This window comes from Ictalurus furcatus, chromosome 9 (assembly GCF_023375685.1).
Source record: "Ictalurus furcatus strain D&B chromosome 9, Billie_1.0, whole genome shotgun sequence".
Classification (NCBI taxonomy): Eukaryota; Metazoa; Chordata; class Actinopteri; order Siluriformes; family Ictaluridae; genus Ictalurus; species Ictalurus furcatus.
Window position 1 is genome coordinate 26,105,944 of NC_071263.1, and position 27,795 is coordinate 26,133,738.

General features: G+C 40.2%; 1 protein-coding gene across 2 annotated transcripts in view; it reads left to right on the top strand.

Annotated features, from left to right (window-relative positions):
* b3gnt2b (UDP-GlcNAc:betaGal beta-1,3-N-acetylglucosaminyltransferase 2b) overlaps positions 1-27,795 on the top strand; it is a 53,753-nt gene continuing 25,958 nt past the window's right edge. Inside the window, exons 1-5 of one of the 2 annotated variants that reach the window (XM_053632680.1) lie at positions 1-105; positions 7,895-8,689; positions 12,221-12,305; positions 17,659-17,738; positions 23,659-23,785. The gene's annotated coding sequence lies outside the window, so the exon portion shown is untranslated. Of the gene's footprint in view, positions 106-7,894; positions 8,690-12,220; positions 12,306-13,021; positions 13,709-17,658; positions 17,739-23,658; positions 23,786-27,795 lie in introns of those variants that run through there. The other variant, XM_053632678.1, reaches the window with a different exon arrangement.

Below are 27,795 nucleotides of genomic sequence, written 5' to 3' on the forward strand. Positions count from 1 at the left end.
GAAATGCTGAAGGGAATGAGGAGATGCTACAATCTCAGCTCTGTCTGCACACACACCAAGATCATCAGTGTTAGATGAGCTCTGAGATGTCCTGCGTACACTGTGGTGAGTTAAACTGAACTAGACCCAAACACCAACCTGACACTGACCCGCTCAGTGATCTTAACAAACTGTAAAGTTCTGCGTGGGTCTGTATGAAATAGCATCGCTCAATATACTGTAGCGAAAACTACTGTACGGTAGTTGTGTACTAGTAGTGGACAGACTTCATATAAAAGCCATAATGAACTTCCTTTTACTTTCACACTATCCGTCGTTACCCAGATGAGGACGGGTTCCCTTCTGAATCTGGTTCCTCTCAAGGTTTCTTCCTCATTTCATCTTTGGGAGTTTTTCCTCACCACCGTCACCACCGTCTCGCTCAATAGGGATAAATTCACACGCTTAAAATCTCTATCCTGTGTTTATATGTTTCTGTAAAGCTGCTTTGACACAACGTCCATTGTTAAAAGCGCTATACAAATAAAACTGAATTGAATTGAATAGTTGTGAACACATAATGACCTCACGTGAACGATACAGTCGTATCGTGTGAACACACATATGAAAAAACCCCTCCGAGACGCAGACATGGTGACTATCATGTTAACTGAGAAAAAGCCGAGCGTTCGAGTGGGTTTACTTGTTGAACTCTTATACAGCTCTGTCGTGGTCACCAGAAATCGAGATTCACTCGTAATAAACATTCCTAATACCCTCCCTGGTGAACAAAATATATACTTTATTGTATTTCAAATGTATTAGCTTTTTTCAATAGTACATTGCAAATATACTAACAAAGAATTGTACCGTCTTTAAATATATATATATTTTTAAAAAAAAGTATATTAACGTCATGCTTTCACCTATTTTCACAATAAAACTTTTAACACACTTTAAAATAATTGTAATGTCGCTTATTTTCTAAAATAAAGTGAAAGTTCTGTGTCATTTTAAAAGTGTACTTATTTGAACTTTATTTTTTTAAAAATATATTTTACATATATTGTAAACCGTATGCTCAAAATGATCATCGTATCAATGCACGGAAAGCTTATTTTAAAAAGTTGTAGTAGTATATTTGAAGTTAAGTTCGAGTGCAGTTTTTAAGTTTACTTATTCATGCTTGGAATGCTCTTCATTACTTGGACATTTCTTTCAGAAAGTATTACAATGTCTGACTAATGCGTGAATGTACAAATGGTTCCACTTGTGATTGTGTTTTAAGTGTAAGTATGTTTAATTAGCTATACCGGCAGAGAAGTATCATGGTACGATCGTACACACAAATCCACGATAAACAATTAAATACAGCAAGTAAGTACGCACTCTTAAGAACTATAGGTACACGCGAGAAACTGACTGTTTTACTGGACAGGAAGTGGCAGTTACTGGATTGTTATTTCACAAGTGGAAGTTCAACCACACTATAACAGACAAATAAACGGTGGATATATTGCATGCAACAAAAAAAAAAAGTAAGTTCACTCACACCGCATTGACACGTTAGAATCACAATCAGTGTTCAAAAATTTTAACATTTCATTATTATTTTTAGGGAGAAATAAAGCAGGCTTAGTGAAAAACAACAACAACTTGGAGAACATATGTAGAGTTAAAACAATTGTTATCGGCACATCGTGGGTAAAGGACACGTTGTTTGTAAGTGGAATGACATACATTTTGTCCTTGGGCCAAACCATTACACATTTACATGTGAGTGATTGAGGATGCAAATACATTATTGGGGTGAGACACTTCATTTATAAATGTAGAGGATATATTTAGCTGAACATCACTACAAACCTTTCCTCCACTCTTAGCAAGCTTCCATCCATCCATCTTCTATACCGCTTTATCCTTTTCAGGGTCACGGGGAAACCTGGAGCCTATCCCAGGGAGCATCGGGCACAAGGCGGGGTACACCCTGGACAGGGTGCCAATCCAATGCAGGGCACAATCACATACACACTCACACACCCATTCATACATTACACCCATTCATACATTCAACGGATGGACCTACCATTCCATGCATGTCTTTGGACTGGGGGAGGAAACCGGAGTACCCGGAGGAAACCCCCGCAGCACGGGGAGAACATGCAAACTCCGCACACACAGGGCCACGGTGGGAATCGAAACCCCAGACCCTGGAGGCGAACGTGCTAACCACTAAGCCACCGTGCGCCCGCTTAGCAAGCTCTTTTACTAAAACACAGAATGTATTTGTGGTAGATCCAGAAAAGGCCCTGTCTTCAGAAGTGAAATCCAAGAGGGTCATAATTTCACACAATGTTCCATCACTTAACTGTACAACAGAAATATTACTCTTTGTAAGAGTCGTGTTATGATAAGAATGATAAACAACACTGATACAAATGAAACGCTCATAAAATAAACCTGTGAAATGTTCAGTAGCTATCCTCTGCAGCACAGATGTGTGTCAGCCCGAACCTCTCATATTATCCTGAAACTCCTTTGACTTCTTTTCTAGCCAGATCTACTTTGGAGTTTGTCAGATAATTTCCTTATGTTGTCATTAGCATTTGCCTTTATAGTCCCTGCTTTTTTTTTTTTTTTTTTTTTGGAGAAAGAGAGAGACCCCTCCACCTAAGGAATCTCTTCACTATTTGAGCTGGCACATGTGTTGTTCCATTGAAAAACTTAAGCCAAGTCCCATTAAATGATTCAAATGGAAATGTGGATGTTGCCCACAGTGGTCCCCGGTTGTGCACACTTGCGGCCAAGTGTATTAACAAATGCACATTGAAAGAAATATTATAAAGTTTCTCAAAGCTATGCACAAACTTTCAAAGAGCTTGTTCTGCCATATCCACATGGCTCACTTTGAAGGCATCTTGAACTGTGCATCTTTGAAGACTGTGCATTGCAAAAACTAATAAAATAAAAAAAAAGATGACTCTAGTACTTCTTTTTCAAAATGCCATTCAAAACAGGCAAAGCATAAAACAACAGAAATGACCTCCATTCAGAACCTTTCCAGAATTTTATGTCCTTTATTGATCTTGGTGCCATTGTGACCTCCACAAGTGGGTTAATGGCCATCAATCCCTGGTCTGTGTAACTGATCTTGGAGCCCAGGTACCGGACTTCATTAAGGTGCTTACTCTCTAGCCACAGAGATGTAATCTGTTTAGTGACACCAGGCAGACACTGTGCTGGTGCTCCGGAACGGATCCAGTGATCATGTTGAAGCTCTCAAGTTGCTTCAAAGAGGATGGGCCTTTCACACGCATTACTGGTTTAGCAGGTGTTGCCAGCATAGCGTGTCAGAAATGATCTGTCTCTGTCCTCTGTCCTTAAAGGTGGTTCGGTGGCTTCCCAGACATGGGCCACCACCATAGTGGAGGCAGAAGTCACACCCGTATTTGACGTTGAACAGTTTTGTATTTCTCAAGAGGGGGCGGGTAACTGAATCTGAATGTTTTTAGAGTCCGTCCATTGAAATCCAACCTGTTCCAGTTCTTTGAGCTGTGACACAAAAGCAGTCAAAAATGAAATCATATTTGCCTTGCTGTTACCAACACATAAACGTGGTATGCATATGTTCCCTTGACGATCTTTTGGTGACAGCTCTATGATTTGACACTGGATTGGCCATATCTGAACGTTATTACTTTATGAACAATATATGAGGCTTTATGAAAAAGATATGAGGTTGCTGGTACCAAGCCAGGAAAATGTTCATTGAACATTGTAAGACGATCCTGAAGAGCTACGCGTGTCAAATTGTGCCTCAGTATATATATGACACGAGTAAGTGTAGACTCTGTCCATTTGTGAGGGGAGCACCAGGGTATAAAGGATCATCATCATGTTGTTTCTGTAATAAAAGACCAGACTGACCACATTCACACCTACAACACAATATGAAACATAAGAAGAAATCGCACTGACAGTGTTGTTCTGTTAAGACAGATGGTTTGCAGTCAACATAAACCAGCAGCATGCACAGATAATCTCTAATTACAGAGTACCTTCATTTGGTTTAAATCTTGATTTCCATCTTGGCTCCTCTCTTCTCCTGTCCTCTGTTCTTGTCCAATTCCATCATCTTCCTCTCCCTCCTCATGTCCACTTCCATCATCTTCCTCTCCCTCCTCATGTCCATTTCCATCATCTTCCTCTCCCTCCTCATGTCCATTTCCATCATCTTCCTCTCCCTCCTCATGTCCATTTCCATCATCTTCCTCTCCCTCCTCATGTCCATTTCCATCATCTTCCTCTCCCTCCTCATGTCCATTTCCATCATCTTCTTCTCCCTCCTTATGTCTAATTCCATCATCTTCCTCTCCTTCCTCTAGTCCACTTCCATCATCTTCATCTCTGTCCTTTTGTTCATTTCCATCATCTTCCTCTCCCTCCTCATGTCCACTTCCAACATCTTCCTCTCCCTCCTCGTGTCCACTTCTAACAGCTTCCTCTCCCTCCTCATGTCCACTTTAAACATCTTCCTCTCCCTCCTCATGTCCATTTCCATCATCTTCTTCTCCCTCCTCATGTCCATTTCCATCATCTTCTTCTCCCTCCTTATGTCTAATTCCATCATCTTCCTCACCTTCCTCTAGTCCACTTCCATCATCTTCATCTCTGTCCTTTTGTTCATTTCCATCATCTTCTATGCTTTCATGTTCTTTCTTCCCAAAATTTCTTTCTTTTCCAGATGTCACACCTTGTCTCCTTTCTTCTTTCTTTCCCTGCTCATTTTGATCACTATCTTGCTGGCTCCTTTCCACTTCTTGTGAAGTATCTGCATCACTATGATCTGTAAGACGAATCTGAGAGCAAACGTAAAAGCAAGTTAAGTTATATATAAAAGACATTTTCTATTGTACATAAGCTTTTTTTCCTTCTGTAAACAGATGTTCTAGGAACTGGAGATGTACAAAGAAATCTCTTGTATAACAATTTTGTCAGTTTCTGCAGATACAGTACAAACAAAATGAATGAAGTAACTTTAAAACAGCTAAATTTATCCACTAGCTAAGTATTTGCAAGAAGTAATCATCACGATTAAAACAAACAAACAAAAAAAGGCTTGCATTTATCTTAGCATCAGTGGACTTCCTGTTTCAAACATACCCCCAATCAGTGTGAGTCCAAGTTCAAACCCAAGAGCTTCTGGAACAACCGAGGCTGCCAGATTCTGTTTGTAATTTTCCCACACAGAACGCATGAGGAAACCCCCTCTGATTAAATGCTGTAACTGTAGATGAAAATGACCGTCGTTGCTATACACTGTAAGATGTATAATTATTTAATAAAAGAAAACAATCTATTTGATTGACCCGAAGATATTAAAAGATTCATTCATTCATGTTTGGTAAGCGCTTTATCCTGGTTGTTGTGGTGGTAGATCTGGGAAACAATCGGGTGTGAGGCAGGAAAACACACTAAGTGGGACCCCATGGATCACTAAGCACCATGTATACACACATTCACAAACTCATTTAAAAAGAATGTAGTAAAAACAAACTTCTGTAGTATTTTGAAAGCAGGCCATGGAGATAGACAGAAAACAGTTTAACTGCAAACAGATGGACTTATTCTGTATTTACATTTACAGCATTAATCAGGAATCATTATCCAGAGTGACTTACAGAAGAATTGCTTTGTAATTCTTCATCAAAATCTTTTCCTCATGCTATACGACGGGCTAGACGACTGGGTCAGAGCATCTCCAAAATGTCAGGTCTAGTGGGCTGTTCCCGGTATGTTCCCTTGGCTGTTCCCAAGGAAGGGCAACCGGTGAACCAGAGACAGGGTCATGGGCTCCCAAGTCTCACTGACGTGCGTCGGGAGCGAAGGCTAGCCCGTCTGTTCCGATCCCACAGAAGAAGCACAAAGAGCTGTAAAAGGTAATGCTGGCTCTGATAGAAAGGACTCAGAAGACACAGTGCATCACAGCTTGCTGCGTATGGAGCTGCGTAGCTGCAGAGCGATCAGAGTGTCCATGCTGACCCCTGTCCACCTCCGAAAGCTCCTACAATGGGCACGTGAGCATCAGCATTGAAGATGGCACCAGGATGCACTGTGGAAAGAAGGCAAGTCGGCGGAGGCGGTGTGATGCTCTGAGCAATGATGTTCTTGGAAACCTTGGATCCTGGAATTCATGTGGATGTTACTTTGACACGTACCACCTACCTCAACATTGCTGCAGATCAAGTACACACCTTCATGGCAACGGTATTCTCTAATCGCAGGGGCCTCTTTCAGCAGGATAATGCGCCCTGACACACTGCAAAAACAGTTCAGGAACGGTTTGATGAACATGACAAAGAATTCAAGGTGTCGACTCGGTCTCCGGATTCCACAGATCTCGATCCGATCGAGCGTCTGTACGACGTCCTGGACAAACAAGTCCGATCCATGGAGGCCTCCCGTCGCAACTTACAGGACTTAAAGGATCTGCCGATGACGTCTTGGTACCAGAACCACAGCACACCTTCAGAGGTCATGTGGAGTCCATGCCTCGACGAGTCAGAGCTGTCTTGCTAACACAAGGACGAACTACACAATATTAGGCAGGCGGTTTTAATATTATGGCTGATTGGTGTATATGGTATAGTATGTCAGTGGGATGAATTTCTTGCGATCCAATTTAAAATGTTTGACATAATTTAAAATAATAATAATAATACAATGGTATAGGAAAGCTCTAGTATAGTATAGTATAGTATGGTATAAAACTACCATTTGTGACATTTTTACCAAAAGAAAATAATAAAATCTGTTTCCTAATTATGTTTTCTGCTGTTTTGTCCTTCTCCAAATTATTACCCCCTTTTGTTTCCATAGTTACACACCACATTAAACATTGTACTGTATTCAAAGGCTCTCACACACGAGTCAACAAGACACAAAGGCTCAATGTTGACTCTGCATCGCGGATAGGTGACGGACAAACACACAACACAAATGAATTTGTACACCGGTTTTACTGAAATACGGTTATGGGACTTTTCTGCTGCAACACTGTCTTAGTCTTGGTCTGGTTTCTGTAATGTGGAGACCCCGGGATGTAATAAGAATCATCATCTAAACCACATGCATATGTGATTATCATCACACGGTAAACCCATAATCATATTTCTAATACAATGGTAAGGGAAAAGAAAGTAGACTGTGAAGCATTTACACAAGCCAGACTTCCCAGTGTGCCGGGTAATAAGATCTCAAAGGACAGATGTGAGGAACAGATATAGTATCAGGCGTTGCTGCCAGAGCTGGATAGAGAGGCTTGAAAACGGGAAGTAAACAAGTAAAAATTGGGAATAAATGGAGAACTATACATTTTTTTTTTTTTTTAAGACAGGTTACTGATTAGCAATGCACAGGAAAGGCGTGTTTCTTTGTTCTGTGATATTTACTCTGCCTTTATTTTTCTGGTTCATGAGCAAATCTTCAGGCTTGAGCACCTGCCATTTCCCCCTGATTCATCACTGCCCGTTTATTGTTCATTTCAATTATTAATAGAAGTGACATGACGAGCAAAATGCAAGAGACAAATGAACATCTGGCAAAGCAGTATAATCAGATAGCTTTCCTATCAGCCTACATAGTTTTAGTTTCCATTTTAACAGGCTAGACAGCTAATGTTACACTAGTTAATGAACTGCCGTAGATACAATTTTCTTGAATTAAGTATTAAAAACAGATCTTGTAACCTGTTTCTTCTACATAGTAGGGAACGTGACCTATGAACTGAATTTGTTATTTATTTATTTATTTATTTATTTATTTATATTTTTTTTACACTTAGTTAGCTGTGATACTTTTGACACTTCAGCCAGGATCTTTCCCTTTGCTAACATCTAGCTATCATTTTACACAGACAGTGAGACCACACCGTGAGATGTCACGAATACAGGAAGACAGGAGGAAGATACAAGTATCGTGTGAATGCTGCTACTGTAAAGTAAGGATTGGTGCCAGTGTGAAAATAGGGACGGAATGTAAATAGAGCGTATAAATAGATATACTGAACGTCTCATAGGGACAGTTGTGTTTCTGTTGGCAAAAACACACTGTCACTCTTTATAACTGTTTATATAGACTAGCTGTCATATTCAGTTACTGCGTTTCTCTTTGTGCCAGCGGGGGAAAAGAGGGGAACTCCCATACAACGCATTAAACTATAGACTGCTGGGTTGGAGTTAGATGTGAAGGATATGTCTTTTTATTTGGGGTTTACACATACAATATGTACACTCATCACCACGAGACAAGAATGTCAAAGAGATAGACAGATAACAAAGTTGTAACTTTAACATCAAAACACAGGGATTTACGTTTACAGCATTTTGCATATGCCCTAATCCAGCTCGATTTATAGAAGAAGTGCTTCACAGCGCTATCAAAAATGTCAGATTGAGACAAAGAACAATTAATTAATAATGGTATTAAATATCCATCCATCCATAGGAGTCTGAAGTCTATCCCAGAGAACTCGGGGCACAAGGTGGGGCACACCCTGGACAGGCTGCCAAACCATCGCAGGGTACGATCACACGCACACAGTTTGGACTGGGGGAGGAAACCGGAGTACCTGGAGGAAACCCTGTAGCACGGGGAGAACATGCAAACTCCACACACTGGGCTGTTACAGGATTGGATTGTAATCAAAATAGTAAATAAAAGTATATTTTAGATTTTTTTTCCTATTAAGACACTAGCACGTTTATTTATTTAAAGGCTAAAGGCTCTGGGTCAATGATCAGAATGTAGGTAACCATATATGGGCGTTGGTCAGGTGTCCATAACCCTTTGGCCATATAGTCTATATAATGTATAATAATAATAATAATAATAATTGTGATTTCTGGGGAGGAAAAAACCCAGCCTAATTTGTCTACGTGAGCACTGACATGTTCCCGAGCGCAGATTGCATTATAGCCACTGATTGGCCTTTAATGTTAATGTCCTTCCTCTGAATTATCTTCCCTGGAGCAGTGGCATTTCAACATGACAGGGCTACATTACTGTTATTATCCTGTAGGACTAATCTCTCTGGCCTTATGTTCTTGTCCTCCTCATGTTCAACCCTTATATTACTGGGGACTAATATTTCTTTTTTGAAACATTATGTTTTAAAGGTCATCCTGAGATTAACAGTGATCTGAATTTTAGCTCCAGTAACGTCTCTCTTCATACACGTCGTCTGCGAAGAAGGGACAACATATCGAGTATTTCTCAAACGTATTTCAGCTTGTGCTGCTATAAAATTAAAACACACAGGCAAAACACAAGTACTAGGATAGGTCATTAAGAAATATGATGACCTTAATCTCAACAGAGGCTCATGACTATAGATCTTGGTGGGACAGGAGGACATAAATAATGATACGGCCTCAAACAAAATGAAGTTGACGTGACGCTATCACACTTGACGTATGCTAAAGTCTATTATATAGCGATATTTAGGGGTAATCCCGTAATGCACTTCTCAGTTTTGTGCGTGCAAGACAAACGTAGTAAGAGCTAATATCATCAACCAGGGTTGCCAGGTTTCAGTAGAAATTTCCAGCATAACTATGTCTCAAAAACCATACAAAAGACCTAGCCAAAAAAAATTCATCCACTTTTCACCCCTCACCCCAAAGTCTTTTTGTGTAGGGAACCAAGGTCACCATGGTGCACATGCATTTCTAACATATAGACATGATCCATTCCATAATTCCCTCTTCCCTCTCTCTTGCAATATTCACTTCTCAGTTCCTCTTAATCTCCAACTAACTATCAAACGTGCCTTCATAATTTGGCTGTAATGAAAGCCTGCAGCCAGAATAGCCGTTCTTTATTTTAGTTCTTCCCGTAGCATTACAGCATTGCTTTTTTAAGCAGAACAACTGCCACATTTGAATAAAGGCAGGCTTCAGTGATCTCATATAGAAATATCCAGGCCAACCACATCAATATTTGACATAGATCAGCGCGTTTCAGCCGGAGTGTGCTCCAGGCCACTCTCTAAGGCTGCTGCTTTACATCATCGACTCTGTTTGTCCTCGTTAATTTATCAACGGAGTAAGACGGGGATTGTTCTCTATGGCCGTGTTTGGGTTCATTTGTAAACTGCGTTTCGTCACTTTAATGTTTAATATAACCGAATAGAGACTTTCATTATGTGTGTGCATGCTTACTGCAGTACACATAGCTAAAACCTGGCCTGAATCAGATAGCAAGATGCTCACAGTTACTGTCGTGTTGTTGTGTCTTTGGTTTTTAGTCATTGTGTTAAACCACAGCACCGGATGGATATTTTTGGGCCACCGATGAGTGCCGCAGAGGCGGCTCACAAACAAAAGAGCACTAGATGGGCTAAAGTAGGTAACTGGATACCGTCAAAGTGACCTACATGTTAACTGGTAAAGTGTAGATACACAGAGTGCACTGTAAATATATATTAGATAACGAGACGTGTCTTTTGCATCCATGTTAATTATTTCATGTAAAATTATTTCATTAACACACATAAATATTAAACATAAATACTAAAATCATTCAATATTACGCGATACCAGCCCACTCTTCTCTGTTGTCTTGTAAAGGAGTTTACAGGACAGAAATCATGTCTAAAGTCAGAACAAATGCTTTGAGGTTCAATATTATATATTGTATAATGGATTCACTCAACGTGTCAACCTTCAAGATAGTCTAGTTTAAGGAAATGTTTTATAGAAGAAAATATTTTTTGCTCTTTAAAAAAAAAAAAAAAAAAGCCGCAGTTATTTATACACACACACAGAGAGACACAGTAGGTTATTGTCTTAGAACTAAATCTAACAGAGCTCCAGAAACTCCAGTGACCTCTAAAGTTACTTTCAATTTTTAAACCCAGAGTTAATACCTTTTAGTCATTTGTTGCCGTTTACTTATTGTTGCTTAATAGGAAACAGGTAGCATATTAACTTTTTTTTTTTTTTTCAGTGATTAAAGATCTCACAATGAACTGCTGTGTGTGACTTAAGCTGCTGATTAAATAGAAGAAGAAGAAGCCTTTATTGGTCACATATACATTACAGCACAATGAAATCTTTTTCTTCGCATAGCCCAGCTTGTTAGGACGCTGGGGTCAGAGCGCAGGGTAACTCAGACATACAAAAAAAAGGAAAGGAGAGGTATTAACAAGATGGTACAGTAAGAAAAAAGTACCTTCTTTTATCCAAGGCATCTTAAGATTTAAGAGTCTTTCTGAAAGGCTCCACAGCATCTCTAACTTCACAGTGTTGACACTGCTGACGTCCTTCCAAAATGGAAAATTACGGGGGAAAATGTTTATTTGTTTATTATTAGTTATACTACAGCATGTGGAGTATCCACCTTACACTGTAGTTGTTGCTGTAGAAACAATGACATATTTGAAACTAATATAAACTGGTGATTTGCCTTCCAGATGTGATAATTATTCTCAGAGTTGTCGTTAGAGAACATTAATCAACACCTTCTGACCAATCAGATTTGAGAATTCAGCAGCGGCGTCTATGAGCTCATGTATGTGGAAGAGGGTAGATAGCACTTTCCTTTGTATGTGTTCTGACAACATGATCAGGAGTTTGAAAGGATATGTGATTGGCTCCATGTGTCTCAGAAGAAGCTCGTGTCAGTATTCAATCTCCCCGGTTGCCGTCATGTAATAACAAAGAACTAGCTGGTGGGCGGAAGTGGTCAGAAATATGTAGGAAATGGCAGATGACCAAATAAAAATATTGGTAAATATTAGTATTTCCAGAAACAGCAACTATTAAGAAACAGGTGACGTGTGTAATTCAAAGAAATAATATGAGAGCACTAAATAAAGCACTAATAAGCTGATAATCTGCTGTATAACTGCTACGAATTTACGCCTAGTATGTGACACCATGTACTGGTGTTTCTATAGATAAGCAGAAATTAGAATGTGTGTGAATACTGAAAAGAATAGTCGCGTAAGAATATTGCAGTCTCGCTGCATATTTGAAAGTGGTCTTCCCTATTCCTCTCCCTGTACCTCACAATAGAACAAGAAACAAATGTCGGTCACATGTTTCCGTTCTATGTGGTGCTTTAGTCCTAAAAACACAGATATGAAAGGCCTATTTTGTTACATCCTTTAGTAACAAAAGATTAGATCTTCTTGTCTTCTCTCATTAAATATAACTTTAATCCTTGTCCTTTGTTCCAGAACAATGCATCTCCAACTTCAAGTAGCTCAAAGGCCACGGATAAGAGACTGAAGACACAGAATACATATACAGTATCTCACAAAAGTGAGTACACCCCTCACATTTTTGTAAATATTTGATTGTATCTTTTCATGTGACAACACTGAAGAAATGATACTTTGCTACAATGTAAAGTAGTGAGTGTACAGCTTGTGTAACAGTGTAAATTTGCTGTCCCCTCAAAATAACTCAACACACAGCCATTAATGTCTAAACCGCTGGCAACAAAAGTGAGTACACCCCTAAGTGTCCAAATTGGGCCCAATTAGCCATTTTCCCTCCCCGGTGTCATGTGACTTGTTAGTGTTACAAGGTCTCAGGTGTGAATGGGGAGCAGGTGTGTTAAATTTGTTGTCATCGCTCTCACACTCCCTCACACTGGTCACTGGAAGTTCAACATGGCACCTCATGGCAAAGAACTCTCTGAGGATCTGAAAAAAGAATTGTTGCTCTACATAAAGATGGTCTAGGGTATAAGACGATTGCCAAGACCCACACAAAAATAGTGTCATAAGGAATGACTATATCAGCAGTAACCAGTAAAACTGCCTACTACTACTGTACTACTACTACTACAAAAATTAATTTCTTTGCATTTAAAACTGTTTTCAATTTTATATATATATATATATATATATATATATATATATATATATATATATATATATATATATATATATATAAGTTTGCCTAAGGTATTTGCAAAATACTGTACTTTTCCACATCAACATAGTTTCTAGTAAATTCCATTTTAGTTCACTCCCAATTCCCAACATTGCAATTCCCAAGAAAGAAAATCTTTCCTGGTATTTCCTGGAATCATTTAAACTCCTCTCTGAGCTGTGTCGCTGGTTGCCGTGAATCATTCGCTTAATGTGAGAACAATCCAAGTGCTTGAAAATGCAGCCCTAATCAAGCCCCAGTGTGAAGCCAGAGTTATGAACACGCACGTGTTCTGTTCACGGCTTTACCAGAACGAAAACCTAGACGTGAGGGTTTAGATACTGTATGTTTTGCCATTTCTGAGAAGCACTCCCACAGTGTCGCACAAACGATCTGAGATTGTGGTTGACTTCACATTTCTAACAAACTACCTGCACGGCTTTTCCCTGAAACTCGGTACAGTCGCTCTGAATGTGCCTGCAGCTCTGACTTACAAACAGGTTCTTCAAGGATCTAGTCAGTGTGAAGATCATTGCAAGCCTTTGTAATGTTACGTAAAGTGTTGTAAAGGACTACGCATTTGCATAGAATAAGTACAGTAACTGAAAATTAATTAATTATTCAGAATAGGCAGATAATGAACAGGAGGAGCACTATTCGTTTTTGTTGTTGTTGTTGTTTGGGTTTTTTTTGTTGTTTTTTTTAAGAAAGCTTGCCAGAGATCTGGTTGACAATAGAGGTGTGCATCAGGACTAGGATCTCACAGGACGCAAGAAAAAAACCATGTGAGTAGAAGGTTTTTACTTTCATGTGGGTGAGTCTTTAGATATGTAGTTCATGGGACAGAGAACGAGTGCATTAATTAACGTGGGTATGACAACAGCAACACACATGAAGGAAAACATCAGGAAGGAGAGTGCTTTATTTTAAATCAGATTTTTAGTGTCTGTGTTGCACATTTCACCAGACAGGAGGGCATGTGCTGTCAGATTCATGACAGTTGGCTAGTTGGAAAGCAGTGCAAAGTTCATCTGATGGATTATTTTTTATATAAGGGAAACGTTTACTTATGGTTCTTTGCTGCAGACAGCAGCAACATAAAATGTTTTTTTTTATTTTTTTTTTTAAACAAATTAAAAAGACAAGCCTCCCAGACGCCCTCCTCCTCTTCTGACTCGGCCCTCCATGCTGTTTAATTCTTTAATGTATTCTTCTTGCAGATATTTGACATCTGTCATATCACAGCAAACCACTGACTACATTTCCCATCCTGTACTGCGGCCTACAAACATGGCCGCCATGGACTGCAATTCCCAGAACACTCACACTCATTCTAATCACACACACCTGCATCAAATTCACAGTACTCACGAAACAGTATAGACTGTTTGAACACAATGACTTTGCGAAGTATTGAGTGTTCTCACCGTACCAAGCGTTTGCACCCTGTTTCATGTTCATTGATCTTGTTTCTTGTTTCTCGTTCTCGATTCTGGCCTTGCCTCGCCTCGCCTCGCCTCGTTTATGCCTGTTTGCAGATCGCCTGACCCCTTGCTTGTTTTTTGACCGCGCCATTGTCTCATAATTTGGATTTGACTGCCTGCCTCTCTTTATTAAAAGCTCTTATCTGCACTTGCATGCGTCCTAACCTTCATTACGTGGAATACGTGACAACGTCAAGATGCGGCCTACACCAAATGGAAAAAAAAAAAAAGAAACCTACTTGTAATCCAAATGACAGAGTTGCATGTTGAGAGATTTTAATCAGATTTAAAACCAGGTTTTATTCTACTTACCATGCAACTTGGACGCATTATCTGTGATGTAAATGTTTCGGCATTTCTGCACGGGGCCTTCGTTGCCTTATAGCAGGCCATGCTATCACCTGCACTCTCTGCTTACGCAACCATGCGCTTGTAATCCGGGCAGAATGTGGTTTGAAGGTGGTTTGTCCTGCTGGAAAATGCAGGGACGTCCCTGGAAAAGACGATGTCTGGATGGCAGCGTATGTTGCTCCAAAATGTGTACATATCTTTCTGGATTAATGGTGCTCTCACAGATGTGCAAGATACCCATGCCATGGGCACTGACCCACCCCCATACCATGACAGACGCTGGCTTTTGGACCAGACGCTGAAAACAGTTTGGGTGGTCCTTTTCCTCTTTGGCCCGGAGAACACGACGGCTGTTTTGTCCAAAAACTATTTGAAATGTCGACTCGTCGGACAATGAAACACGATTCCACTGTGTTACTGTCCATCTCAGATGAGACCGAGCCCAGAGAAGTCGGCGGCGCTTCTGGACAGTGTTGAGGTATGGCTTCTGCTTTGCATAGTAAAGCCTTAACTTGCATCTCTGGATGCAGCGGCGAATGGTGTTGAATGACAAAGGGTTACCAAAGTATTCCCGAGCCCATGTCAGGATATCCATTACAGACTCATGACGGTTTGTAAGACAGTGACGTCTGAGGGATCAAAGATCACACGCATTCAGAAGTGGTTTTCGGCCTTGTCCTTTACGCACCAAGATTTGTTTATCCTTCATTTAACCAGGAAGATCCCATTGAGATATCACAATCTCTTCTTCCAGGCAGACCTTTGACTGGATTCCTTGAATCTTTTAATTATATTGTGCACTGTAGATGGTTAAATGTCCAAAATTCTACCGATTTGTCTTTGGGGAATGTTGTTCTCAGAGTGTTGGATTATTCGCTGATGCATCTGTCCTTGCTCTTGAAGGATTTTTTTTTTAGAGCCTTTTTTGATTAGACGATTGCCTCGCCTGTTTCACATCACCTTCTTATTTGAACTTCTCACATCGCTATTAGTCCTAAATTGTCCCTGTCCCAACTTTTTTGGAACAGGGACAATTTAGGACTAATAGCGATGTGAGAAGTTCAAATAAGAAGGTGATGTGAAACAGGCGAGGCAATCGTCTAATCAAAAAAGGCTTTTAAAAAAAGTCCTTCATCGAGCCCTCCATCCTTGGTTCCAGAACTCACCTACCAGGCATTTATACTTTGACCTCTTCCTTTCATAGGCTTCTTCCATTTAATCTTCCCAGGGAACTATGAGCACCAGTAGGATCATGTGTCTTGTAGTTTTTGACATCAAGGCAATGTCTGGCCTGAATGTTATTACTGTGATGGTGTCTGGGAAATCGCATGTAGTAATAAGTAGAAAGGAGTTTGCCTGGTTTGGATATCGGTGGCTGCGGCTTCTCTCCTGCCCTGACAAAAGCGATGGGATGTCTTGCTGCATGTAGTTGCTCACTGCGAATGATCCCTGAGCAGATGGCATCTGTTATTACCATGAAAAACTTGTCATGGTGCCAGCGATAGCGCCCATCTCTCAGGGCCTTCAGGCAGCAACGCAGCATATGCTCCAGGAGTCCTCTCTGGCACACTGAGCATGCTGGGGTTTTTTCCATATCCCAGCTGAAGACCTAAATAGATATGACTGGGAAAAAGAACTGATTTCATGTTTTGCTCGCAATTTCATGCCCTGCTCACATCAGACGCATCAGATCATGCTAAAAGTCACTTAGTTACTGGCTATAAACAAATTTTATTAAGATGAATAAAATGAAGGTATTATTATAATACCTGTGGTGGCTGTGGATCAGGTGGTAGAGCGGGTCATCCACTAATCGTAGGGTCGGCGGTTCGATTCCCGGCCCACGTGACTCCACATACCGAAGTGTCCTTGGGCAAGACGCTGAACCCCAAGTTGCTCCCGATGGCAAGTTAGCGCCTTGCATGGCAGCTCTGCTACCACTGGTGTGTGAGTGTGTGTGTGAATGGGTGAATGAGACACACCGTAAAGTACTTTGGAACCACTAAGGTTAAAAAAGTGCTGTATAAATGCAGACATTTACCATTTATTCAGTAACTAATATGTGGGTTATTCAGTGACTAACAAACTGGCAAGAATAAGAGAGAAGCATGTAAGTCTGGACCTGCTGATGGCTGCTGGGAGTTTTAGGGGGTCAAGTCCGAAATCTAATTTTATCAATCAGTGTTTAATTACCTGTGTAGTTAAATAATTTGTGGAATACACACCCCGTAGCTGATACACATGGCACAAACATCATAGTATTTATATCTAAATACTGTAAATCATTGTTAGTGTTGTCAAATCGGCTGTGCTATAAAAGGAATAAAACACTTCGGTGCATGCCATCTTTGGAAATGAATAACCTTCCTGATGAGTAAGAGTAACTCCTCTTCACTTCAGTGTCTCCCTAAGTGTTTTATTCTGTACCTATTTTGTGCATTGCAGTAGGTAGGATTGTTCTGTCACTGCATTTCGATTGCTGTCTCTTTGCTCCACCACTGAACTATCAAAAAACAACAAACAACAACAACAACAACAACAAGTTTTGTTGTAAGTTGAAATTAACCTGAATTGGCAAACTATACTAGGCAAATAGATGAGATATTTGACATGCAAAAGCAAAACCGCTCAAACCAATTTTCACACGCTGTATTTCAGGGTAAAAAGGTTATAGCATGATGTAAGATTTACATTTATTGAGATTTCTGCAAATGATATCCAGACACAAAACAACACAGCATGATAATACATATGCAATGCATACCAGTGATAGATTATTCAGAACGAAAGACAATCTGACACAAACAAACCAAAACTGATATGAATAGGAGGAGCACTATTTGTGTTCTTATTGTTTTGTTTCTGTAACATAACCTGAAACTCCGTCTGTCTTCTTACAGTGGCATCTAGTCCTGGACTAACACGCTTGAACACACCACCTTCAGCTCGTCGGTTTATTATCGGACATGAAAACCATCAGGTGTGTAATTTAAAGAAACAACAACGACACTGAACTGAACATTTCTGTGGCTTTTGCAGGTCTGTATGATGAGTAGTTTTAACTCTGTCAACATGAAACATAAACAAAATCAGCCATTAGCAGGAAGGAGACATGAGAGAAATGAGAGAAAGGAGAAACCCTGTCTGATTTCATCTAATTAACCTAATCACACAAACAATCCTCTTCCACAAGGACAGCGGCTGATTAATCTAATCACAGTAACGAGCCTCTCATCATCATGCTGCCGGCTGCTATTGTTTCGTCCATCATTCACTAATAATGCACACCTTCTTACTTTTTCTCTCTCAGTGAAAACACAGAGTGGTGCAGATCTAAAAAGAGGATTGTTTTTATTTGTTTGTACACTTTGGGTGTGAGAACCAGCCGAACTGTTACACCTCTGCAAAGTGAGCTTATAAACCACTGACAAAATAATAATTGGTCAGAAAACAAGGGGGCGCACGGTGGTTAGTGGTTAGTTCACCTCACACTTTGAGGGCTGGGGGTTTGGAGTGCTGCCACGGTTTCCTCCGGGTACCCCGCTTTCCTCCCCCAGTCCAAACACATGCATGGTAGGCTGATCGGCATGTCCAAAGTGTCCGTAGTGTATGAATGAGTGCGTGTGAGTGTGTATGTGATTGTGCCCTGCGATGGATTGGCACCCTGTCCAGGTTGTACCCCGCCTTGCTCCAGGTTCCCCACGACCCTGTAGGATAAGCGGTATAGAAGATGGATAGATGGATAGACAAAAAAGGTTAAGAAGTTTTGAAGGCATCGTGTAGATAGTCAGAAGCCATATTTATTAACCGAATAACTTTTTTAAAAATATTTTCACTTTACCTAATAGGTGCCTTAAAATAAATGATAGCTGCATGATAAAAGATGCAATAATAAATTACAAGGTGCATTCAAGGTGTGTTCTTTAAGTATAACATTTTAATATCATGAATAGTATTACAATTCTTTTGAGGTTTTTTTTCTTGTTAATACTCATTATGAAATTATTGTCCATACACATTTTATGTAATTACTTGAATTCTTTCAAAAAGCACGAATGATTATTATTATTATTATTATTATTATTATTACTGCCAATTATTTCTGAAGGAGTGAAGCGTCCTGCATGTTTATGGTGAGTATAAACCACAGTTTGCTGACGGAAGCTTTATGACCAAAGAAATGATCCAACGTAGTCCTAACCCTAACCTCCCAACTACCACACCCTCTACCCCACCCCCAGGTTTCTGTGTGGTTACTCTCGGGTCTCTGGTTTCCTCACACTGCGGATTAACTATGATAAATTGCCCCTAGGTGTGAACGAATGTGTGAATGAGTGTAGCACATACAGGGTGTCTGCCGACCTCACATCCAGTGCACTAGGGATGAGCCCTGGATCGATCACCCTGACCAAGCATTTTCTGAACATGAATGAATAAATCAGTTATGAAGATATATGGAAATATATCATCTTAATAAAGCACTGAGACACCAGCACAGTAACCTTAATGCAGTAATATATCTGTCAAAGAACATTTGTACTGTATAACCTTTCAGATTTAGGCATTATTTAGGCAGCTGTGGTTCAGGTGGTAGCGCGGGTTGTCCACTAATCGTAGGGTCGGCGGTTCGATTCCCGGCCCATGTGACTCCACATACCGATGTGTCCTTGGGCAAGACACTGAACCCCAAGTTGCTCCCGATGGCAAGTTAGCACCTTGCATGGCAGCTCTGCTACCACTGGTGTGTGTGTGTGTGTGTGAATGGGTGAATGAGACACAGTGTAAAGCACTTTGACGAACCGCTAAGGTTAAAAAAAAAAAAAGCACTATATAAGTGCAGACCATTTACCATTATTTATGCCTTTCTGATTTCACAATAATCTAAATAGATTCTATAAAGTGCAACGCAAAGTAATGATTCCATGACGAAATTTCAACCTTGGTTAGGCAAAGAAGAAAAATCCCTCATCGAATGAATTTTTAGGAGCTGTTTAAGAGCTGAACCAAACGATCTCCGTGAAAACAGACAGAATTCCCATCACTGCTCTGAAGGGCCGTACAATGTTTTTACAATGTACGGTATATTGCAGTGCATTATGGGATTAAAAGAGTGCACTGGGTATTCTCCACTAGGGTTTTGGACCTCGAGCTCGGGTGTGAGGCGGCCACCATGCCTCCCCTAAAAACTGATGGCCTCCTCTAATACTGACTACATACAGTACATCTTCAACAAGTAGCTCTTCCTCATTATACTGCTTTTTCTATAAAACTATTCTGCTTATACAATACATGTGAGTTGGCTTTCCATGTACACATACTGGTTCGGTTCATAATTATCTCAGGTGCTAGGATTGATACAGGAAGATAATTATTTGGATAGCGCATTCATTAGCTAATGTTCCATATAACGATGTCTATGTAGTGAATCTGATTTTACAGTGTAGGGAACAGTGCGTAGTGGACTATTTCAAACCCTGCTTATTTCTGACTCAGTAACACAGAAGCAGCACTGTACTAAAACATTTCATATACATATCTATTTGAATCAATTGATTTGACTTCAAAATGCACTTCCTGTTGATTTTCTCAGCTTTTTTGCGCAGTTTTGCCTATTTGAATAGATTACTCTGTCATTAAGTGTCAGAAACCACATCTGTGCACGTGCGGTTAAGATACTGAACAACATGGTGTGATTTGAGGAGACTGTGTGATGATTTCAGCCTCGTAGCTCCACTGACAGTCTAATGAAAAAAACTTCAGACACCAAAGTAGATCTTGGCTGATCAACATTTCGGTGTATGGTCTTTCTGATCCTTGCATCCTTGCAGAGATACAGCAATGTGTCATTTTGGTTCACTTTCCATTGTGTTGTGTTTCTCCCATGGTGAAGAGCTGTGTTCTCTTTCGTTCCCGCAAATGTGATGATAAAAGGCGTGGCAGACCAGCAGGCACCGAGGCATTATTTTCATAATGCTCCTCTACAAAAGCGCTGTATAAATGAAAATTGAACTGGCATAGATGAGTTTATTTTTATGTTCCGACAGACTGTAGAAGGATTTCTAATTTGGATTCTTAAGAGGCATAGAGAGAGTGAAAAAAGACGTACATAGGGATGGAGGAAGTGGTCTGTGGGAGGCCAGGTTCGGTTTTTTTTCACTTGCACAATGTGAAAAGGAGAAGCATAAGGGAAGGGGTGTGTGTGTGTGTGTGTGTGTGTGTGAGAGAGAGAGAGAGAGAGAGATAATCATCCTCCACATCTGCTTTGAGCCAAACACAATCTATATAGCAATATACATGTATGCACTTCACCTATTTCTTTGTTAATGTTGTGTGTATATATATATATATATATATATATATATATATATATATATATATATATATATATATATATATATATATCTCATTACATTACATTACATTACAGCATTTGGCAGACGCCCTTATCCAGAGTGACTTACAATTATCTCATTTATACAACTGAGCAGTTGAGGGTTAAGGGCCTTGCTCAAGGCCCAACAGTGTCAGCTGTTTTTTAAAGAATAGTCTGATTTTCCCTTTAACAGATCAACAAGTCAAAAAGAATTGTAATTACTGTCTCTACAAGATAAGCGATGAGCTCTGTGGGGGTGTCCATCTACTCAAGTGTCACTTACTCAAGTGTTGTTCTGTGCTAAGCAGTCTGGATAAACAAAACCGGTGTGTGTGTGTGTGTGTGTGTGTGTGTGTGTCGGGTTTCTCTCAGGAAGACAGCTGACTCACAAGCACTCTGATGCTGTGTGTACTCTAAAGAGCTTTTCACGCCGCACTTAACCCTGGGCTATGATCGTTCTAAACCCTGCTTTTAAACCCGGGTAGAGGAACGTTTCACACTTGTAATTTAGAAGCGGGGTTAGCACCGCTTTTTACCCAAGGTTATGAACCCTTGGTCCGAATCAGGGTGAGCACCACTTTTGCTGCGTTAACCCCGTATTGCGGTGCCAAACATGTACAGCATGAAACAACGCGGTGTTAGAATATTACAGCTAGATGCTTAGCAACAGACAGACAATCAGAATTTGAATAGCTGGCTGTAAAACTAGTTTTGCCACTTTCACTAATCTCACCAATGAGAGATAATGTTGACGCTATCTCACGGTACATCAGTGGGTATATCACGGTATATCAGCGTTTTTCAGGTTTCCCTTCTATGCTGTATTATTCTATAACTACAACTTGTACTACAAATAAATTTTGAAGGAAGGAAATTTTATTTACAAACAAATAATTAAGTATGTGCTCACCTTATGGCCTAACAAGATGGCTTTGATCACCTCTACCCTGAAACACATTAAATAGGTTCATATTAAAATATTTGTGACGTGCTTAATGGTGCTAATTTGTTGCTTGGAGAAAATATTTAGCTCCAAAAAACAAGAGCAAGAGCTTCTTTTCTCCCTCAATATTTTTCAGGGACATTTTTGTATGTGAATGTCACATTAATGAAGAAGTAGCGTAGACAGCAAACTCTGGACTCAACGTGACACAATGCAACGACACGGTATATTCAGCTCGGCTAGTTAGAGATCTACAAGATTGTGAATACAGTGGTGTCGATGGTGGTATCAGCTTGATAGTTGAAGCCTTGGAAGCTTATCTGTTTGAGCGTACAGAGTGTACAGATGAGGAGCACTGCCCGGTCTGGAGGATATCTACACCAGTCAGTGCAGGTCCAGATCTTCAAACATCCCACACACCCCAACAACGGACTGTTATGGTGACTGTGGTCAGTTAAGTGCCACTGTGACCACAAGGCCAGGACTAAGAGGCTATAGAGGAGCTACTTTCCCCAAGCCATCAGAACCCTGAACTCATGGCCCCTATTCCAGCTCCTAACACTAATGCACACTCACAAACACGGACATATACATACATATATATGGTAGAAAAAGCAAAGGCGGCGAATGACGTCAAATCACTTGGACACCAACCGCGAAAAACTCTCAACAAGGGCTTTCTTTCTTTTTTTTCTCCGCCGTAATAATCCAGTGTTTTGCTTACCTTTAAATATAGTGCGGAAAGGAAAAGCTTATAGATTATTTTTGTCTGCGTCCGTTGCAAATTTGCGACGTTTTTACTTCCTCTGAGTAAAAGGAAAGAACAGGTGGGTTGTTTCACGAAGTGTATAGTGAAAATGCAGATATCGGGGACGGGTCACTTTTAAAAGACGATCTAAGCGGGTCGTCAAAAAAAAAATCGGGTATAGTTTGACAAAATCGGAATCGGGCATCAAGACCTGCAGTGCAAATGCAGCCTAAAAGACTAAAGCACTGCTGCATCACTCTTTTCCCTCTCTATAAGGCACAGTACTGTGTTACTCTGGCAGCCAATAGTAGGAATGACTACCGGCAACTTCACAGTACAACGACTGGCGGCTTGCAGCAAGAAAATCCTCAAACGTAGCTTCAGCCAGACATGAAGCGCTGGATCTTCCTAACGCCAGTATCAGCAAGTATTCGAAAAGTTAACCAATATTCCAGTTTCTAGTTTTAAAAAATAAAGCAAACTAGGAATTTCATTACAAAACTCTTGGACGCTACCGAAGACCGTTAAATGTTAATTACAAAGTTTGATACGCATGCTATTCAGGGTGGATTTTTTCATACATCACACACTAAGTTAAACCGAGTTAAATTACTTAGAAAATGTTTTTTTTTTAAAGAGTGACCATTGTAAGTGATTAACCAATGACTTTAGCTCTGTAGGATCACCTCCCACCCAGGTGAGCCCCAGGATTCGCTCAGACTAGAGGCGTGTATGCAGGGTAGACAAACTCAATATTAGCATAATCCTCTGAATTCGGCTTTCTGATTGGCTGACGCTGAGTGAATGGGATGTCATTTTTGTCTCGGTCTATCCAGCATAGAACGAAGGCGACATCTGGTAGTGCCTTGGCGAGCGCGCGCAGCTAGATTGACGACGGAGCAGAGACAGGTTGTGACAACAGCAACAGGATGTAAGGAGGCACTTCTACCTCTGTTTATAAAGGTAATTGTTCTTATTTGTTGTTGTTGGTGGTGGTTTTGTTAAATAAACAAAGTGTAACACGAAGCGAAAACGTCTTCTATAACAGGACTTTTTCGGTGTGTTGTGTGGTTTTATTCCCATGTTTACATTCACTAGACGCGAACGCACTATTTTATCTTTCGTTGGAGCTGAGATGAAAAGTTAAGCTAGCATCTGTTACCGGCTGACGTTTAAATTTTAATAATTTTTTCTTTTATACATATTACTACTAGTGCACGTTTCCCCCTTGGTTATCATAGCGGATGTCTAATACCCGGTTTTGTTCTCATATTTTCAGGATATCATCTTTTTCGCAAAAGTTTCCCAAGTCAACCAGCTCTGTTACCAAGGCGTTGGTCGTGTCCCAAATCTCACTCCGTTCCCTACATAGGTGCGCTGCATTTAGAACGAAGTCACGCGCACTAATACACCCTACCTAGTGCGTTTTGAATCCGTTTGCGATTCAGCCTTGAAGTCGTGTTCACATTCTTTCTTCGCTATTGAAAGTTGTGTGTTTTAAAGCGGATGTTTCACGAAGCTTTTTAAACTTCTCGGTTGTTTTCTTTTCCCCTCTTGAAAATCCATGTGGGAGGGGTGTTAAAGGAGTACATACTCAGGAAAATACGTCCCCCCCCTTTAATTAGTCATAACTAGAACGTCCCAAAATAGTCAGGAGCGGTTTTATTCACTCAGACGTCATTTATTTGTTTTGTTTAACTACTTTTACTTTAAGAGGTGTTTTGATATACCGGTGTAAAGGTATACCGTGATGACAAAGTCTTAAATTGTTATACTGATAACTGAGCTATGGAAAGCTCTGGAAATAGTCAGAAAATCAGTTGTTTTGCCTGAGAAGCATGAGGTTTGTACGGAAGCCCTAAGAGAAGCCATGCATCATTATTATTATTATTATTATTATTATTATTATTATTATCATTATTATCATTATTATTATGCTTTCTTTTTTTTTCATGATCTCGAAATAACAAAGTAGTCGTGTTCTCGGGAACTTGACATGACAAAAAGCTGTTTAAACGGCGTCTTTCTGTAGCCACGAAGACATCGCGGTCCTTCAAGTCGGCTGGCTGTGAAACCGAGTACACGTTCAGGGTCGCTATATTGTCTTCGGTGATAAAGCCTCCTTCTCAAGTGTCGGAGTGGAAGTCGTCAGTCGCCGACGGACACAGAGCTGTTCCGGCTCCCTGATCAGAGTTAAAACGAACTGGTTGATCCGTGATGCTGAGGGACTGCGCTAAGCTTTTAGTGCCTCCAGAACAATTAAAGCAACAGGGTATGACGCGTACGCAGAAAAATGAAGTCATTATCATGAGGAAACAACTATTTTGTTATGTCGAGATCGTGAGAAAATTAAGTCATGATTAGGGATGTGACGGTGGGCATGACAACTGCACCACCGTGGTGGTAGTTTGCCACCGCGGTGGTGGTGTCACCTTTTGTTCTGTACTGTATAACCTTTCTGGGGTGGTCATATCACCCAGCCGCGTTTTGAAAATTTAATTTAATATTTAGATTTTTAACACATTATTTAGGTTACCGTCCTACTGGTATTTCTTTCAAAGTTTTATAGGCTTGTGGGATACTACGCTTGTCAAAGAAATAAGGTATTCGTCAGAGAAACGCACGACCGTGCTTAACTCCATCTCTTTAATAGCCACTCATTCTCCTTCTCCCCTTCTGTGCAGTCACAACAGCGTATCCCACAGTGCCCTCAGGCTGTTTCTCATTGCAACAACATGACACAGCAAGGCTGTATTGAGTTGTTTCAGTGACGGAAGTGCTCAAAAAAAGCCTCATTCATTTTTTTTTTTATATATATATATATATTTAGATTATTTCATTTAAGCCTATAAAATTATATTGTGTTATATTAGTAGTTAATCCGTTCACCTCACACCTCCAGGGTTGGTTCGATTCCCACCGCTGCCCTGTGTGTGTGGAGTTTGCACGTTCTGCTCGTGCTGTGTGGGTTTTCTCCGGGTACTCCGGTTTCCTCCCTCAGTCCAAAGACATGCATGGTAGGCGGATTGGCATGTCCAAAGTGTCCATAGTTTACCAACAGGTGTGTGAATGTGTATGTGATTGTGCCCTGCGATGGATTGGCACCCTGTCCAGGGTGTTCCCCGCCTTCTGCGCGATGCTCCCTGGGATAGGCTCCAGGTTCCCCACGACCCTGAAGGATAAGCGGTATAGAAAATGGATGGATATATATCTCTATCTATCTATCTCATTTAAAAACTGTATTTTGTGTTTACTCAGGTTGCCTTTGTTTTATCTTAGATTTTGTTTTAATTTATGAAACAATATAGTATGAGAGTTGCACAAAAACAGAAGAAATCAGGATGGGGCAAATACTTTTTCACAGCACTGTAAATAGTTAAATGTAAGATTTGTCTGGATTTGTCCTTGCTACAATCTGATGAGCTGATTACATTTTGGTATTGCTTTCAGCATTTTCAAGGGGTATGTTACAGGTATTTGAGGCATGCGAATTAGTAACAAGAAGGACTCGGCTTGTTGTTGTATACCCCATGGATCTTGTGCAGGTCTGAAAAGGCTTGAAATAAGGAACAAATTATGGATATTTAATCGTCAAAGTAATATAGACACTTCAGACACGATGGATCATGGTTTCAGACAATTCCTAATTTTCTGTGCTAAAACAGCCTAATTTAATGTTCTCACTTTTTATGCTACAGGTAATAATTAAAAAAAAAAAATAAGAAAAAAAAACTAAAAAAGAGAAATGTGACACTAGACGCTTATGAACTAAATCGTTAATAAACCAGTGAAGGCTGAGTGATGTGTGAAGTCTGTGGTTATAAAAGGTAATCTAGTATAAATGAGTTTATGAATGTTTACTCTCACTGCCGCTGCCGTACTTTATGACATTTAACGTCAAACTCTTTGAAAATGGGAAGTAATATAGAGTTATAAAAATAAAATTCAAGATATTATAAATGTATAACACGTGAGCAATCCGCACAGGAAAGCCCTCTCTCGTGATGAGGCCCAGGCCGTTGTTTCATACATGCGCGTACTGGTAGTTTGTGAAATAAGCTCTTTCACACTCATGGAAATGAGCTACTTTCTGATGAAACCTCCTGCGAGAAGAGATTGGTGTTTTTTCCTTGCCACTGTTGAAGGCTTTTGCATTTGTTTTGCATAGAAGGTTAACACCTGTTAACTGAAGCGCAAGTCGTGACTGGGTTATCCACTGGAAAAAGCTCACTTGCAGACTTTTGCTTTGATTGACCATCCTGAAGGGGAAACACCTCTCCAAAGGTGAAAGTGATGATCGATAGAAGACACGACGTCCTGAGGTTGAACCCTGTTCTCTTTCATTCCTCAGACGCAGTCGATCCCAACCTTTTGTCTCCTGAACCTTTTCAATCTAAATTTGCATCAGGTCAATATATTTGCATCAAGTATCCCTGGATGTTACTCAGACGAATGTTAAGTGAAAATTTGCCTGTTTGGGGGGGGGGGAGTTTACAGTTCTTGTTGCTGGTTGTCATGTTTTGTCTCTAAAATGGCTTTTTTTTTTTATTTTATTTTTTTAGGACGCTGGCTCCGTATTTTAATTAGAAAGCTGTTTCAAATATATTATACACTTGGGAGAGAGCTTGGCCTCGTCAGTGTCCGTGCACATAAATCCGAAATGTAAATACCCCCTGGCTGTACTGACAGCTGTACCTTTTCCACTTTAGAGATTTGTGTTGCCTAACTTGTTCTTGTAGGTTTATCGTCTTGTGATTTAATTCTAGTGTCTGTCCATTTGAAGTGCTTTTCAAGGAGTTGAAGAATGATTTAGCTAGCTAAACAATATGATTTAATGTAGTAGTAAATTAGATTCTGACTTTATATGCGCGCACACACAGTGGGGGTAATAAGTATTGAACCCGTCAACATTTTTTACTGTAAATATATTTCCAGTGAGGCTATTCACATGAAATTTTCACCAGACATTAGTA